General features: G+C 36.4%; 1 pseudogene across 1 annotated transcript; it reads right to left on the reverse strand.

Moving 5' to 3' along the window:
- Positions 1-14,120: 14,120 nt before the first annotated feature.
- Positions 14,121-18,942, reverse strand: LOC143592064 (TMV resistance protein N-like; annotated as a pseudogene). Its single transcript, XR_013145844.1, has 6 exons — positions 18,401-18,942; positions 16,559-17,687; positions 16,160-16,464; positions 15,080-16,088; positions 14,377-14,970; positions 14,121-14,209 (listed from the first exon to the last, which is right to left on the reverse strand). The product of XR_013145844.1 is annotated as a TMV resistance protein N-like (transcript).
- Between the last annotated feature and the right edge of the window lie 538 nt (positions 18,943-19,480).

The raw sequence follows: 19,480 nt of genomic DNA on the forward strand, positions 1-19,480 counted from the left end.
AACTAGGGACTGGGTTAGTTCAACGTACTTACTTATTGAGTAAAGGCATTATTCATCAGATTACTTGTGTAACTGTCCTTCAACAAAATGGTATTGTTGAACGAAAGCATAAACATTTGCTTGAGACCTCGAGAGCTTTAATGTTTCAATTTTAACTTCCTGTTTAGTTTTGGGGTGACTGTGTTTTAACTGCAACACATTCGATTAATCGGTTTCCCACTAAAATTCTTAACAATAAAACTCCATATGATGTTTTAACAAGAAAAATTCCTTCTTATGTTCACATGAAGTATTTTGGTTGTCTTGCTTACGCTTTTGACTCATGGAAGAGACAAATTCAAATCAATGGCTGTTTCTTGTGCTTTCCTGGGATATCCTGTTGGTAAAAAGGCTTACACATTATATAATCTTGATACAAACAAGGTTATCATATTAAGAGATGTCGTTTTCTATGAAGCTTTATTCCCTTCGATTACCGAAAGCTTCGTTTTTCCATCCATTGACATCATCAATCAATTTTTTGATGATCCTTCTCCATCTTCCGCTTCTACTCCGACTCCCTATTCTGTTTCCTCTATTCCTAATCGTTCTGATACTTGTGTTCCACCTTCTAATGTTCCACCTGTTAGAAGGTCTTCTAGAACTTCTGTTCTACCTTCTTGTTTGAATTATTATGTTTGTCACTCTAATTCTTCTCATCAATGTTTCACACTGTTACTAATTCGTGCTCCTCTTCTGCTTCTTGTTCGTCTTTTAAACTTCTTCTTTCCAGTCAATCTCTACCAAAGCTATATCTGATTTACATGAGCCTATTTCGTATAAAGAATCTGCAACTATTCCTGCATGGCAAGATGCCATGGAAGCAGAGTTTTAGGCTCTTGAAAATACTAATATTTGGGTTGTTGTTGATTTTCCTCCTGGAAAGAACGCTATTAAAAGCAAATGGGTGTTTAAAGTTAAACATAGAGTAGATAGCACGGTTGAAAGTTGGAAAGAACGATTGGTGGTAAGAGGATATACTCAAAAAGAAGAGATTGATTATACCAAGACTTTTTCTCCTATTATCAAAATAACCACCATTTGATGTCTTGTTGTAGTTGCTACCGAACAAAGTTGGCCTTTTTTTCTCCTATTATCAAAATGACCACCATTCGATGTCTTGTTGTAGTTGCTACCGAACAAAGTTGGCCTCTTTTTCAACTTGGTGTTAACAATGCTTTTCTTCATGGGGATTTAGATGAAGACATCTATATGCTACCACCACCACCTGGTATGCAGCTCCCTAATCATCAAGTGCTTAAACTTAAAAAATCTTTATATGGTTTAAAGCAAGCTTCTCGATAATGATATGGAAAATTGTCATCTGTTTTGCGGTCAAGAGGGTATATGAGTTCCCAGAATGATCACTCTTTGTTTTCTAAATCTATGGGTTCATCAGTGGTTTATGACACTGTATATGTTGATAGCATTCTGGTTATTGGGAACAATTTGGAAGAGATCAATAATCTCAAAACTTTTCTAGATTCTTCTTCCAAGATTAAAGATCTGGGACCACTCAATTATTTTTTGGAGATGGAGGTTCTTTATACCACTAAGGGTGTTATCAGTGTAACGCAAGTTTGCTAAGGGCATGCTTTCTGAATTTGATACTTCCAATCTTTCTATCACCAATTCTCCGTTACCTCATCATTTATAGCTAAAAGCTCATGAGGGTCTTGCTGTTACTAAACTTTAGAATACAAGAAATCTGTTGGTAAACTCAATTATTTTACTCACACAAGACCTGATATTGCTTTTGCTGTTTAGTTTTTAAGTCAATTCATGCAAGATCCGAGGCTACCTCATTGGAATCCTACTCTTCACACTCTTTCATATGTTAAAGGGACAATATCTAAAGGATTATTTTTCAAAAATCATCCTTCCTTTGACTTACAAGCGTTTTGTGATTCGGATTGGGCGGGCTGTCCTAATACTCGATGGTCGGTTAGTGGGCTTTATATTTCTCTTGGTGGTTCTCTGATTTCTTGGAAATTAAAGAAACAACCCACTGTTTCTTTAAGTTCTGCTGAAATTGAATACCGATCGTTACACCGTGTTACGGCCGAACTTGCATGGTTGACTAGACTTCTTACTGAGTTCAATGTCCCTAATATTACTCCTGTCACCCTCAAATGTGACAGCCAAGTTGCAATTTATATTGCCAAGAATCCTGTCTTCCATGAGCAAACTAAACATATTGAAATCAATTGTCATTTTGTTCGTGAGAAGTTACAAGAAGGCCTCGTGACATTAATACATACAAAGACAAATGACCAGCTTGCTGATCTATTTACCAAGAGCTTACCTGGGCCTCATTTTCACGAGCTTCTGCGCAAGTTGGGATTTTCTCAACCTCCAACTTGAGAAGGGAGGGGGGGTGAGCGCATATGTTATACGCCACAACATATGCGCCACATATGTTCTAGTGTGTGTGTGTGTAGTTTGTTTGTTTCATTGTATTGTAATTTTTCAGATTCTGAAGCAATAAAATTCTCTTTTTTTTATTTCTATTTTTTTTTCGTGTCTATCATTTTATATGATTACATCTTACAATTAACTTATTAATTGTTACCATTAATCTCAGCAACATTTATGCATCTATCTTGCTAACATAGCATATCAAGTGCGGCAAACATGACTCTGTTACATTTAGCGTTTTCAGAATAGAGCTTTCCAAGTAATCAATTACAAAGAAAATTTAGACATACATACCATACTTACCACCCATTCATACCAATCCAAGTATGTTGCCCCCTGACATTTTACCGAATAATTTAGGATTAGATTTGGTGAGTATGCACATGAATCTGCAGGACTCGTGGAGAGTGACAAAGGAACCCACAACACAAACTAATATTATATTAACACACACTATAAATGCCAGTACATGTGATGGTTATTTATACCCTTACATTTGACGGTAATATAACAGAGTTTTTAACTAACTTAACCGTCTCATTTAAGCGGTGCACACCAAACGCATTTCCTACCTATTTTGACTTTTTATATAATATTTGGCATTTATATGTCGTAGGTCCCGAAACCGGATCCGACAACGAACAACTTTGTTCTTGATAAGCGCTCGAGACGGGTGCGGTGAAACAAACGACCGAACATAAATAATATAACGATAAAATAAATGAACGATCTCGTAACCAGTTCAAAAAATTCATAACATTAAACGAACCGGTCCCACCCAAGGTGAGCTCCCCTTGGGTGGTTGTTTACACCATCAAAAACACACAAACAAATGAAAATACACATGATATATTTATAGCTAAAAAACATTCTAGAAGCTTTCTCCCGTTAAAGCTAAACGCGTGTCGAACCTCTCGTCTCGTGTCCGGATTTCTCGCCACTTTAAATATTATCTTGACCATAAATATATAAAGAGTTTCGTCATTTGATATCGCAAGTCACTTAAATTGGCCTTACAATCACCCCCTTGACTTATGATATCAAAAACTTTGTTGAACCATGTCTCGCATCTTCACAAGTCACCCGATAAATCGAAGTCTCTTCGTTTCAATTCACCCCCTCAAGGTATGACCTACCTATATTTAATGTTGAAGTAGTTCTCGCTTGTATATAGGCATGAGATGAGCTCGAATTTCCACAAATCAATCTCGAATTACCGGCTTCATCGATCAAATGAACAAAACTTATTATTTCGTTCGAAGTTCACCTTTCGGATCCAACTTCTCGAACGCCTTAGAAATAACTAGCTTTGAACACGGTCCAATAATGACGAAAACCCGAACAAATTTGACTTTCTTCAGTTGGTCAACCCCCGAAAATTATCAATTTCATCGCCCGAAATTATTTCGCAAACAAATGCCCAAACAAGTTCATACAATTGGCTCAAGTAATAGTTCATAAGCCCAAGTAAAAATTTGCAGCCCAAAATCATATCTATAATCAGCCTACAAACAACCTCAATTATCACCATATATCATCCCATGGTAGGTTTAGGAGGTCCAGCCCACAATGGGTCCAAATTTCTAGACCATGAAATTATCGGCCCACAAAAAATAAATTTGTAATGAAATATAGGCTACCATCACAAAACATCTTACGTAAAAATGCCAAGTAATAATTACCATGTGGCATGTGGTGAGCATGTGACCTCAACATGAAGGAAAAAGTGACATTGGCATGAACCCTAACACATCAGCCGCTAATGGAAAATTCCACATCAACAATAGATCTGACTGTCCATTTACACTGCTAACCTCACCAAAGGCCACCGGCCACCCTTCAACGGAAGCTATATTCCGACAACATCACCTTCCTCACATTATCACGGACCACTGATGATCACCGGCGCTGCTAACGGTAGCCGGAAAAACATAGACCTACCGCCTGCCACCATCTACTGGACAACCATCCTCCGACCAGCCACCCTCCAAACGCCGCTAAAACCAACATCACTAACTCCACTGTGAACCACGGTATAGGCTCACCAACAAACGTCTGCCAGAAAACTATAATCCGACACCACAGCCGCTCTCTTCATCCTTCCACCAGAATATTTCAACAATCAGAGATAACCGACACTCACTGGATACTAACTGAATATCGGAGTTTGATTTTCACATCTTCAACCTCTGAAATCGTCACCGGGAAGGACCGTAGGGTCGCCGGATTTTTGGGGTATGGCGGAACGGTTCCCGAAGCACTTGTAGATCCCGAACATTCGGATCTACAAGGAGAATCTTCAAATACGCTTATTTCCCACTTTATTTTCAAGACCTTCAAACTTTATTTTCAAACTTCAACGGGTCTTAACGTCTCGGTTCGAGTAATAGCGGAAATAGAACCCGAATATCAAGAACAAAGTCGAATGAGTTGATTCAAACCCGCTCTGATACCAATTGTAGGTCCCGAAACCGGATCCGACAACGAACGGCTTTGTACTTGATAAGTGCTTGAGACGGGTGCGGTGAAACAAAAGACCGAACATAAATAATATAACGATAAAATAAAGGAACGATCTCGTAATCGGTTCAAAAAATTCATAACATTAAACGAACCGATCCCACCCAATGTGATCTCCCCTTGAGTGGTTGTTTACACCATCAAAAACACACAAACAAATGAAAATACACATGACATATTTATAGCCAAAAAACATTCTATAAGCTTTCTTCCGTTGAAGCTAAACGCGCGTCGAAGCTCTCGTCTCATGTCCAGATTTCTCGCCACTTTAAATATTATCTTGACCATAAATATATAAAGAGTTTCGTCATTTGATATCGCAAGTCACTTAAATTGGCCTTACAGTTAAAGATGGATAAATTAATAAACGAACCGACCCACCCAAGGTGAGCTCCCCTTGGGTGGATGAATTACACCATAGAAAACACACACTAAAATGAAATACAAAGTTCCTATTTATAGCCTAACACATAATCTAGAAGCGTTCCTCCGTTGAAGCAAAACGCGCGTCCCGGAGCTCTCGTTTCGTGTCCGGTTGTGCTCGTCGACATTAAATATTATCTTGACCATAAATATATAACCGGTTTTGTATTTTGATATCGCAAGTCACATTTTAGCCTTACATATGTAAATCTATTTTAACTCTATTTAGTTTCTAATTTCTTGATTATATACTTCCAACAAAGTATGTTTTGATGTTGTCATTTCCAAACGCATATTGCTGGATTGTAACTGTTGTTACGTAGTTAGTAGTTACGTTGTGATTTGTGAAAAAATATACGCTTGTGTATACTTTTAGTTCACATTATCACAAGGGATTTGAGGGTCGAAAAGTACCATAGGTGCACCACCTCAGATTTCTGTAGAGAGAAAGTTCTAAATCTAACTCTCCGCTCTTCGTACTAACAAATTGAGGACAGTTTATATCTTAGTTATCCCTATGGAAAAAAAATCAGAGGTGGCAATATGAGTAGGTTGGGTTGGATTTGGGTGATGGGTTAGAATGGGTTTAGGTTAGGATGGGTGTAACACCCCGGCTAAAGCGGAAACGCCTGAGTGTGACGTACAGATTGCTCAAACACACGTGACACTTTTAGGTGACCATAATAACATTATTTCATTTAAATCTTCATGTAACACAAGTTTATCAAATAATACAAGTTGCAACAAATAAATAAACAAATGATAAGTTGTTCTTTGAATATCCTATATGCATGCTATGTGTCTTCTAACTTTCATCCTTGTATCTTTACACCTGTAATATATGTATAAAATAAAGTCAGCTATGAACATAGCTGGTGAGATCCCCATAGTTTGATATAATACGTAAAAATCATACAATTCCATGAAACTTGTGAAATGAGCACATAAGGGTTCTTTGCACTCGATGCAATGGACCTGAGTGTAAAGAACAAACGAAGGTCCTTTCCAGTTGGGGCTACCAACGTACTCGGATATGGGGTCCGTTTTCCACTCGATACAAATGGACCTGAGTGCAAAGGGGGGCGTATGATCATACTTATTATACTTATTGAGCCAACCACTGAGCAAGTAATTCTGAGCAAGTAATCAAGTAAACACACAAGTCCATGTAATGAATTGTAGTTTTGTATACGACTCGATAAATCATTGAGTAATAGGATACATATGCTACCCCAAAAGTAATAAAAGCATTGAAAAAGAGGGTGTGAGAAACTCACATTAGAAATTGAAGCGTAGGAACAAAATAAACCGAAAGCGTCAAAAGAACCGAAGCGAACGATCCGTACGAACTATAAGAACAAATATGAAATTTAACAACTAATCTAACGGGATTATTAAAGTTAGTTATTGTCTAATTTTATTGGAAATATATATTGTTTTATTTAGCTTGTATTATTTTAAGACGTGAATTAATTCAATATTAGTTTTAGGCTTAATGATAATTTTACGGTTTATATTATTTTAATGTTATCACTTTAACGCTAATACGAAAGTTACGATAGTACAATGCACGGTTTCAAATGGAAAGTTTATGTTAAATAATTATAACGATATTATTGAATTAAAGTTAACGGAATAAGATTAACGAACTAAGGTTTAATGAAATATAAGCTAACGAATCAAAAGTTTATTGAATTTTAATGATAGTGAATTAAATGCATCGGAATTTATAAACTCATTTTTAACGATTTAATGAATTTTAAAGTTAACGATTTACGTTTGACGAAATATAAGTTAATGAATTGAAACAAAAGAGTTTAACAATAAAGGTTGACGAAACTAATATAAATTAGTGGGTTCACGATTATGAAAATTGGGTTTTTAGATGGGAAAAGGTAAAATATATTTTATTCTTAATTTATAAAAATTTATTTAATTCAAGAAATAAGTTTATTTGATTTATTATGATTATTGGATTGTTAATATATAAGAAAAGATTAAAAAGAAAAAAAAAATCAAAAATTGATATTGTGACCCGGGTTCGAACCTGGGCCTGCTGCTCATTATAACCAGTGTTTAACCACCAGACTGGTTACTTGATTTGGTTATTACACAGAAAGAAAAACAAAATAAAAACAATTATTCAGGTTCATCTTCTTCTTTAGAAAACCCTAGGTTACCAATTCACTAATCCGTTCCAGGTACGTTAAAACAAAGTTAGGGTTTTTGTTAACCATGGAAAGATGGTTCATAAACATATATAACTTACTTGCGATTGATCTTGTTTTGGCCGTGAAGGAGACTCGTCGGAAAAAAAATGGTGAAGGACGGCTATCTATGATTCAGAGTGCGTATTAGTATAATTGATTGTTGTGAATGAGTTTAAACGATCGATTAAGTCCTATTTATACTAAAGTTTGGAGTGTATACACGTTAATGAGCGTTAATTGCTTTGGCCGTAAATCCGGCGATTATCGCGGGTTAATTGACGGGATTATGGATGTTATAATATAATTAGAATACTGATTATCATTTGTTAAGGTCGTCTAAAGTCGTTACCGTAATTAGATGGGTCAAACGAGGGTCCAGGGACTGTTTTATAGGTCGTCGGACGATGTCACGGCCACCGGAGCTCCGGCAGCCGGAAAAACGGGTGAAGGGGGGGCTGACGGGTTGGGTTATTAAGACATTTTAATTTAAATTGATTTTTCACTTTAGGCCCCTCATGTTTCTAGTTCTTATTAAAAACATATTTAAATATAAATACAATTTAAACCTTTAACTATCAAATACTAAAAACATAGTTTACTTTACATTTCAAATACTTTGGATTGTGTTATAATTGTAATTGAATCCATGTTTCTTGAATATTTTTGCGTTAAATCCGTATAGCTTGTGAATCGATTAAATAAGAACTTTAAATATTGAAGGTTCGAACAATAACCGTGAATTATCGAGAATATTATATTAATGATAGACGATGATCAAGAATACATTGAAAGGATAAATCGGGTTGGTTTAATGAACTCCATAAAAGTTGACAACTATAAAATACTTTAAACGAAACTTGAGATTAATAATTAACAGTATAATATATATACACACACACACATATATATATATATATTTATAAATGAAACCGAAAAATTCAAAACGGGTCGAGTTTTCGGGTTTGAAAAATAACGAATGTTATAATGGGTATGGGTCAGGATGGAGTTTTAAAATAGAGGGTTAGGATGTGTATGGGTCAAGATGGGTAAGGTTATTCCATCTTGACCCAAGTAAAGTTTAAAATGCAAAGGTTTCAAAATCCTCTCAAAAGAATATTCAAAAAATTTAATAAAAAATTAATAACTCAAGATATAAATAAAAAATGTAAAAACTAAAATAACTAAAATGTCTCCCATGTCGTCCTCTTTCATAAAAAAATAAAAAAAAAACTAGGTTTCGTCTCGGTTCAGGTTCGATATTCTTCGGTTCTTTTTTGCTTTTCTTTTACGTTTCGGTATCTATTTGGTTTCAATGTTTTCGGTTTATTCGGTTTCAATGTTTTTGGTTTTTGTTCGGTTTCGATTTCTCGGTTTTATTCGGTTAGGAAGGGTATGGGTCACGTTAACCCGTCTTGAACTAAGTAAGGCTAAAATACAAAGGGTCTCAAAAAAATATTCAAAAAAATTAATAAAAAAATAATAACTCAAAATATAAATCGAAAACGCAAAAAGTAAAATAACTAAAATGTTTCCCCCGTCTTCCTTGATCATTAAAAAAAAAACACTCGGTTTTGTCTCAGTTCAGGTTCGGTTTTTTCAGTTTTTTTTGCTTCGGTTTTGCTTTTTTTCATTTCGGTCGGTTTTGGTATATGTTCGGTTTCAATGATTTCGGTTTCGATTTCTCGATTTCTATTCGGTTCCATGGGTTTTGTTTGAAATAAAATTGGATAAAGTTTGTTTTAGTCCATTCTAACCCATAAGCAAACCCATTCTAACCTACAACCAAAAGTCACTAGCATTTTCCCAACCCATCTTGACCTTATTGCAAAATTCTTTTGATCCATCCTAACCCATCTCAATTTTAGAAATTATCCAAATTGACCCAAAACAACCCATTTGGGTTTGTTTTGCCACCCTCAAAAAAACAATGTTTAACCAACTTGTAATGCTATATAAATAGTATCATTAATTTTTGTGATATTATTGCTAAGCGAGATGATATTTAAGGTCGGCTCGGTAAATCTCATGGGTTGTTTGGAGGAGATTTTAAACAATAATTCGTTTATTATTTATTAAAGAGTTAGTCTTATTTTAATTAAGTTTTTGACGTTTGTCGTTTTCTTAATAAGAGTTGTAGAGAATTCTACAAATCTCGTGTTCGTGTTCTTGATTCACCTTTTTAAAGTTTAACAAGTGGCAACAGAGCTGGGTCACCAAAACGTCCGTACGTAATCGAGTTTAGCCGATTGAAGTCCAGCCAAGAGATTAGTCTCACGGACAGTTGCCTTTGGTGATTATCCAGTTCTGTAGATCGTAAGCTAACACGAAATGTTGTGAAAGTAGGTTTACAAGGCCGAGGACTCCCCGAGTACTCGCTACAAGGTACGTCGCCGAGGGGAGTTTCTTTAACTCTGCCTAATTACTAAATTCGATCAAAAGTGGTCAACCTCAGCCAGAATCACATTTAGTCGGTGGACTTGAGCCAATTTTGACTTAAAACATAAAACATAATTCTTATTTCTATTACATTAAAGAACAAATATCATTTTTTAATTAACGATAGTAATTCTTAAAATAATTTATTGTGTATTTCTTCTATTTATATTAATATTTACATATTTTGTTATAAATATTAGTAAAATAATGATATTTGACATATATATAATTTCCAAAAAATGATTTTCTTTATATTTACCATGTCCGAGTGCTCTCCGATTACTCCGAGTACGCTCAACTCCCCAGTGGACCGCCTAAGTTCCGCATAGCGACTTTTGCAACCTTGCTAACAGGTGAAGAAAAGAAGTGAAACTAAAGAAGGGAACGCTGAGACAACATAAAATAGAACTAAAGAGCCTTGGGATGTCGAGGCCCTTTATGCCGGAGGTGAAGATGTTCATGCGTTAATGGCTACAGTAAAGCCCTCTTCAAATTTGTAAAACGATTGAATTGTAGATTCGGGTTGTTCAAATCACTTAGCGGGTCAAAGGAGCGGTTAAAGAATCCGGTTAGGTACGAGGGTAATCAGGTGGTAGCTATAGCCGATGACTCACGACACGGCATACCTCATGCGAGTGAGGTTGATCTCTTATCAAATGTTGAGGAAAGGTTTGGTTCTTAAAAACGTGTTTCATGTTCCCGGCATGAAAAAGAACCTGTTGTCGGTTCCTCAAATCACCGACACCGGATGATATGTTCTGTTCGATCCAAACGAGGGGAGTATTTTCGATAAGTTCGAAACTAAATCCATACCGGTGATTCAAAGGAGAAAGAAAGACTCAGTTTATGAATTGTCTGCCGGGACTTCGTATGTGAATAAGGTGAAGAGGAATCTAGACGCAGATTTGTGGCACCAGCGTTTAAGCCACGTCGAGTACGATAAACTTCAATTAATCGTGAAAAAGTAGTTGGTTGCGGAAATACCCGAACTCGAAGTAAAAACAGATGTAGTGTGAAGCGGTTGTCAGTTTGGAAAGGCTCATAAGCAACTGTTTGAGAACTCTAGTTATCGAGCTAAAGCCCCTTTTGAACTCGTTCATGCTGATGTGTTCGGTCCGGTAAAGCAACCAACGGTTAAAGGTATGATTTTTATGATATCTTTTATTAACGATTATTCAAAATATTTATGGGTATATTTCATGAAGGAGAAAGCCGAGGCATTTGAACGTTTCAAAGAATTTAATTTGGAAGATGAACGAGACTTAAAACGAAGCATCGAGTGCCTTCATTCTGATAACGGAGGCGAGTATATATCCCGTGAATTTTCTTTGTTTTTAAAAGAAAATAGAATTAAATGCCAACTAACATGTTCCAATACTCCCAAGCAAAACAGGGTTTCGGAGAGAAAGAATCAGACCCTAACCGACATGATCGGAAGCATAATGCACAATAAGAATGTATCGGGGAGATTTTGGGCGGATGCAATGAGTACCGCTGCGTTTGTAAGTAACCGATTGCCACAACAAGGAATGGGCTACGAGTCACCATATGAGAAGATGTTCAAAACCTGACCGAATGTTAGTTATTTTCGAGTATTTGGATGCATGTGTTATGTGTTCATCCCGGGGCATCTCAGACACAATTTGGAGAAAAAGGCGACGAGATGTATTTTTGTTGGTTATGATAAAGAAAAGAAAGGATGGCGTTGTTGTGAACCGAGTACCGGGAGAATTTATGTCTCACGAGATGTCATATTTGATGAAAATTCATCATAGTGGTCTCCTAGTAAAGAAGTGTTACCCGACACTCAAGACTTAAGAAAAGAAGTGGATAAGTATGTTGCTGTGGAATTAAACAATGAAGAGGAGGTTGAACACACTGTTCAACCTGTTGAAAATCAAACAGAAAGTGTGGGTTTACACAACAGCCCACGGATCATCCCCTGGCGCATCAGGTTGTCGACTGGTCAGTCTGGGTCTCAGTCCGACAATCCTAACAATTCAGCAACCATTAAAGACAATGTGAAGGCTGTCCGAAGGTCCTAATGGGCTAGAAAATAGAACCTGAAGTATGCAAATGTCGCCTTATTTGTTAGTCAAGAAACCGAACCCGAGACGAGCACAAGCTATACGAGATCCTAAGTGGATGGAAACAATGAAACAAGAGTTAGATGCTTTAGCCAGTAACGAGACCTGGCATCTTGTTCCGAAGCGGGGTGATATAAATCCGATTTCATGTAAGTGGGTTTTTAAAATTAAAAGATGGGCTGACAGTTTGATAGAAAGATATAATGCTCGATTAGTGGCACGGGGTTTTTCACAGGAGTACGGGATCGATTATGATGATATGTTTAGTCCCGTAGCTAAACTCGTTTCGGTTCGAGTAATTTTAGCTATCGTTGCGTGCAAAGGATGGGATTTATGGAAAATGGATGTGAGTAATGCGTTTTTATATGGCGATTTAGATCGAGTAATATACATGGATCAGTCGGGAAGTTTGTAAGTCAAAATTTTTCTAATTATGTTTGTCGGTTAAAGAAAGCAATTTACGGCTTAAAACAGTCACCGCGGGCGTGGTTCGGTAAGATCGGTGAGTTTTTAGAACTCAACAGATATGTTCCTACAATAGCCGATATCAGTGTGTTCGTCCGAGCCGAAGGAGACAGAACCACAGTTGTCCTCGTTTATGTAGATGACTTAATTATAACCTGCGATTTAGTCTACGTGGTGGAGCAGTTAAAATGAATCTGTGCACTCGTTTTTTTCATGAAAGACTTGGGAAAATTAAAGCATTTTTTGGGTCTAGAGCTCTAGTACGAGAACGATGGGTTTATACTTCACCAAAATCGGTATGCCGTAAATCTTTTGGTAAAATCTGGTATGGAAAGTTGCAAACCGATACGGGTACCCATGAAACCCAACGGGTCTCTTCGAGCCGAAGAAGAAAAAGAGTTGGATGAAGTAACCATGTATAGGAAAATAATTGGAAGTCTTATTATTTGACCTTAACTCGACCCGACATTGCGTATGTCATTGGTGTGCTTAGCAGATTTGTTTAAGCTCCGAGAAAACCGCACCTTGAAGCTGCTCGGTTAGTGATGCGGTATGTGAAGTTAACTCCGAACTATGGTGTTAAGTTTAAGAGGGACTCGAGGATGGAATTAATCGGGTTTTGCGATGCCGATTATGCTAAAGATCTGAACACGAGACGGTGTAATACCGGGTATGTATTCTTGATTGGCTGTTACTTGGTGCATCAAAAGACTACGGTGTCACTTTCGACTACCGAGGCAGAGTATCCGGTTGCGACCATGGCTGCGCAAGAGTGCGTGTGGCTGGTTCGTTTCCTAAACGAGTTAAATCAAGGTGAGAACGAGAAGGTAACCTTGTATGACGATAATGTGTCTTCAATATTGTTGGCTAAGAATCCCATGTTTCATGTGCGTAAGAAACATATTGAAGTTCATTATCACTTTATTCGTGAGAAAGTGTTGAATGGAGAAATTGATTTTAAATATGTTAACACGTTGGATCAAGCTGCAGATATGTTCACAAAGAGTTTGCCAAAAGAGAAGCTTCTGAAATTTTGTACTCAATTGGGAATGAATGAAGCAAATATCGAGAGGGAGTGTTAAACGAGACAATATTTAAGGGCCGTTCGGTAAATCTCATGGGGTGGGTTGGAGGATATTTTAAATAATATTTCGTTTATTATTTATTAATAAGTTAGTCTTATTTTAATTAAGGTTTTCTCGTTTGTCGTGTTCTCAATAAAAGAGTTGTAAGAGTTCTAAAATCTTGTGGTCGTGTTCTTGATTCACCTTTTTAAAGTTTAACAATTATAACGTTCTTGGCATATAGAACAAGATCTCTCTACAACAAAAGAATTGTTATATGAAAAACAAATTTATAAAATGCATTTCCCTTTATAGCTGGTGCCAGATGCAGCAATTGGAGAAAAATATGAACTTGATAAGTCAGCAGAAGAGGAGAAAAATATATGGTTGTCTAGGATGTATTCTCCACTCTCCAGTATCACAACCAATGATGTAATTCCATAACTTGTAATAACCGATCAAGGCCCACAAAGTTCATGCACATTTGATCCTCCACCAACCGAATCAGACTTGGGCCGGGAGAAAGCTCTAAAGTTGAATCCCCCTCCTGAAATAATAGAGAAAATGTAATAAGTTTATTAATGAAAATCCTCTTCGACGAAGTTGTAATAGCATGTTCCTGTGGCAACAGAGTATTGTCTAAACAATTTGTCAAAAGGAGACAAGTGTATCTCCTTTAGGCTAGCCCAAGTGTAATAACATAATGAAATATACCTTTGGCTTGGGCACCCTGTGTAACAAATTGACCATAATCATGTTGACTTTTATTCTTGTGGGGCAAAAAATAGTGGCATAGGATGCATTCTCCTGTTGTTAACTTAAATGGAATGAGATCTCCACCAATCATGTGATTCCATGACTTGTAATAACTCAATGCATCTTCTTCTTCCTCATTCTTTCACCTTCATCATACACAAGACCAATCCCACACTCTGCTTCCATACAATTATAATTTTCATCTTTCTTTCCTATAGTAATAGTAAGTTGGTCACCATCTTCTATCTCTTCCTTCCCAAACGTCCAATGGCTTAAAAATATCAAACACTCTTCAGCAACATTGACCAAGGGAATATAATGATCGTATATCCAACTTTGGTTCTTTGTCCTGTTTCTAATTACAATGAATGGCACCGAGTCCATACTCAAAACTTTATACTTCTGTAGAAACCAAAAATTGAGTCCTCCGAGCTTTTTAGGAGACGATGGGATGGTAAATGATATCGATGATCCATTGCTTCTACATTCAACCCAATTTGGAATCTCCTTTCCCCAATAAAATGTGCTGAATATTCCAAATTCATAATACAACTGCCCAATACCACCTTAGTTAATTTACAATACAAGAAAACAAGCAAAAAACAAACAACCACGTATTCATATATATATTGAAAGATGTGATTAACAATTATAGGAAAACCTGAACGCTTGTTTCTAGTGCTTCTATAATTAGATGTGACGTCTTCACCCGTTGATCTTGCATGGACCGTAAGTAAGTCCATCCCAAACTAAGTAATACCTTTTCCTCAACATCTGCCATAGACTGGATTTTGACCATGCCTTCAATTTCAAAGGATGAGTTCGCTAAAAGTTGCCAAGGCTTTAACCTGGGTGGTGACATGTGAGGATGGAACAAAATTTGGTTGACCGAATTCCTATGCTTGGCTTGCGGATAAAACATATATGACCCGGGTTGTGACATTTCAGAATGAGAAGTGAAAGATAACACCGTTAGTGTCGGTGGAGGACGTGAAACTGTTTTCAACATTTCACACTCACTCATACTAAGTAACTCGAGCCTAGGAAGGGTTCTCACACAACTGGGCATTGAAACTATTGGATTGCCATCTAAATACAGCTTCTTTAGCATGATGAGGCTACTGAAGTCCATGGGAAAAGATTTGTTGGACAGGTTACTATTTTTAAGGGACAAGTGCACCAATGATATCGGTAAATTGATCATGAAAGACCTCGTACCTCTTGGTATAACCCCCATACCAGCAGAAAATGAGGTTTGTGAGTTTATGCCAATGTTATCTGCCTCAAGCCTTTGTAATGAATCCATGTCTCTCAACTCAATTGGGAAAACAAGAAGCTCACAACCATTTGATAATAATGTTTTGAGCTTCTTTAGCTTGCCTATAGTTCTTGGAAGCTTTTTAAGCTTCTTGCAATGACTCAGGTCAAGAAAGATAAGTTCCACACAATGTTCTATGGATTTACTGACCTGAATCAAACTTGTGCAATTTGCAATTATCAGCTTCTCAACTACCGGGAGTTCGAAAAAGCCGCCGAGACTACGAAGCTGTTCACAGAAACTCAGATCAAGAATCTTCAATGATCCAAGCAATTGTTTGTTTTTTGAGTTTGATCCATACAACCCCTGAAGTAGAGATATGTTTAACTATGTAGTTAGTAAATTTGGTTAACTCAACACCGAATATCAATAAGAAGCGAAGTAGAAAAACCAAAATCTCTTAATTACCTTTAGTCTGCTCACAAATTGTTGTAACTATGAGACATGTCAAATGATTCAATACGGCTATGTGACATGTCAAGAACAACCACATTTTCCATCGTTAATTTTGAAGGTATAGACTTCAAATGGAAACCATGCATACACAACCATCTTAGTTCCTTTGAAATATGCTTATAAGACCCATTGATATTCACATGATTAAGTTGTAGAAGTTTTAGATTATCCATCTTACTTAATGCATCTGTTTTCAGCTGTATTGATCCACTTAACATCTCTTTCTCAAGCATTCTCATGTCAAGAGCAAGGCCTATCAAATTTTCCGTGCCCTGAGTGGAAGCAAATGCAAAAAAATAAAATAAGAAACCAGCTTTGTATATATACAAAAAAATATACTTAAAACATGCATGCATTGCCTCTTACCTTATTTTGTTCCAACACTTTGAATGACTCATCATGACACCATAATCGACTTCGCTCCCATGGCCTGTGAGGTGATTCCTGGCGTACTAAATCTCTTCCCATATCCTGTATCAATGAATGCATTGTCAATTTGTTATTCCGTCTGACACTAAGAAGACACCTATCAACGAGATTCGTGATCCCAGATCTTGTGTTTATATCACATGCATTCAATATTAATTCAATCAAACCTCTATCCATTCCCACAAAAAAACAGGCAATATGTTTAAACAACTCCTTATCGTTTTCAAATGGCAAAGTGTCAAAGCTCATTTTCAAGACGTTTTTTATGTGGGAATGAGGTTCTTTCTTTAGCAATTCTATGGAATCCTCCCATTCACCTACATCTCGTTTATGTAAAGACTTGCCTAGAACCCGAAGAGCCAGTGGATGTCCTTCACAATAACTTGCAAGCCTTTTGGACACATCTTCATAACCTTCATTGGGATGGTTGCACATGAACACATGATGACATAAAAGCTTTAAAGATTCATTCGCAGATAAGCCTTCAAGTATACACTTTGTATGCTCGGGCTTAACATTTGCTTTGAATAGTGCACACCTCTCGATCAACGATGCGTCCTTGGTTGTTATTATGATTTTGCTTCCAGAATGAAAACCTTTGTTTCCAAGTAAAACATCCAATTGGTCAAGACTATCAACATCATCAAGAACTAGCAACACCTTTTTACGAGCAAGTGCCTTCTCAATCTTAGAGGTGTAAACAGAAACATCATGAACTTGATTCGAACTAATTTTTGAAATGTCATTACAAAGTTGCTTTTGTACATCAAGCAATCCATGAAATTTTCCAGCACATCTCCTGCTGATATCTCCAACAAAGCTGCTTGTAAACTTACAATGATGCAACTTATATACATACTTGGCTAAAGACGTCTTCCCTATCCCGCCCATACCCCAAATAGTGAGAATGTCGGCTATATGCGAGGACCCGTTATTTACCCATGAAATTATGTGATAAACATGATGTTTCATCCCGATAAGTTGTGGCAGAGTAGTGGTGCCTAATGGTTCACCTAATATACTGTAGACGTCGGTCACAATTTCCTCAATAAATTCCGTCTCAAACCTAAAAGTTGAATTCAGTGAGAACTATAAAACACAATCCACCAAACTAGTAAACCAGAAAGGGAGATAGATATCCAGAGATTCACAATCAATATTATGTAGTAGTAAAATACACTTTATTATATTAAGGCTTTAAATCGGAGTTATAGTTTTCACTGAACATATTCTTTTACACTTCAAAAATAAAGAGCAATAATATGCAGTTTTGAATTATGAGAAATATTACACTTTTAAAGTAAATAGTGTTAATAATATGTAGTTTGTTGCCCCCCTGCCTTCTGTTATGATGTAATCACTTATTTTTTTAAATAGATTTTTTTTATGAAAAAAATGCAGTTTTGAACTAAAAGTGTCAAAAACAGAACATTTTACTCCGTTATTCAAAATATTTAGTTTTAAATAATTGAACCACTAGGCATTAGTTTAAACTGTGAGAAATACCACACGTGAATAATGTTGATGATATTTTTCTCATATTTATATGTAAAATGACCAAGTTTATTAAGTCTGCACTTTTGTTATATAAAGTCCATAAACCTGCAAAATGCAGGTATTATTGAAATCATTGTTGTAAATGATTAAACTAGACTACTTGTACGCGTATCGTATTCATGGAGACTATATATATGACAATTAGAAGATCGAAACGATATATATCATATTTATGCTATATGATGCTACATCTGCAATCGTTTGAAAAAGATGGAGATTTACCTGTCATTTGCATCTTTCCCTTTCAAACCAGCAACTTGTGTGAGTGCTTTCTTCCAAACCTCCATCTTTTGAGCCAATTGATTTCTTTTCTCTTCATCTGTCTCTTCTTCGATTCTCTTGTAATGATTTTCCATAGCTTCTCCGAAGGTTCTTTGTTGCTTCCTCACGTCGGTGGGCTCCACATCATAAAATACGGGGATAACGAGTTGTTTAGACTTTGTCCGTTGCTCAAGGATTAGTACGAGTTCGTCTAGGCACCATGTTGAAGAGGCAAAATTCTTAGACAACACGATGATAGCAGCCCTAGATGACTTAATGGCACTCTCTAGTTCTTGTTTCAGTTGTTCTCCGGTTTCAATATCTTCGTCGTCCAGAAACGTGTTGTAGTCAGCCTCCACTAAGGCTTTGTAGAGGTGAGCCGTGAAACGTTTACGAGTGTCCACCCCTCTGAAACTTAAAAATACATCGTATCTGTGATCAATATTAGTTGACGAGGAAGATGAGGATCCGGGTAAAAGTTCAAGTTCAGTGAGAAGAACCATTATCAGTTACAGGAGGCTATAAGTTATTTCAGTGAAGATATAAAGATGAGGATTAGTTATATTTGCCTACAAGTATTAGTAATCTCTATTGGACTGCCAAAAAATATCCAAGTCAAAGTCAACAACTACTTTTGATATAATAATTGTTCGGAAATTTCCCCAATATTTCTAATTTGTATTTCCATAAATTAATTTTTTTTTTGTAATTATAACATGTAATGCTGAATATTATAGATGTTTAAATTCTTTTAAGGGCAGAAATTAATATCATATTATGATAACAAGAAATTTCACAAGCGATTTGCTCGCCGAATTCAATAGGTAAAACTCTGGCATTGTATTGGTGAGTCAAGACGAATTTAATCAGTATAGCTGCATTCGTTATGTTACCGGAATTAAAACTAAAAAATAAATTTGTCATATTAACATATTTAAAATTAAAAAAAAAATAGAGGCACTTGTGTGACGTATTATAAAAAAAAACATTTATTTGTTCGGTAAAACCCCCACGTTGGTAAACCCCGAACATCAAACAGTG

Source organism: Bidens hawaiensis, unplaced genomic scaffold, assembly GCF_021521415.1.
Source record: "Bidens hawaiensis isolate Kalapana, Puna unplaced genomic scaffold, B.hawaiensis_p1.1 tig00040459_1, whole genome shotgun sequence".
NCBI classification, from domain to species: domain Eukaryota; kingdom Viridiplantae; phylum Streptophyta; class Magnoliopsida; order Asterales; family Asteraceae; genus Bidens; species Bidens hawaiensis.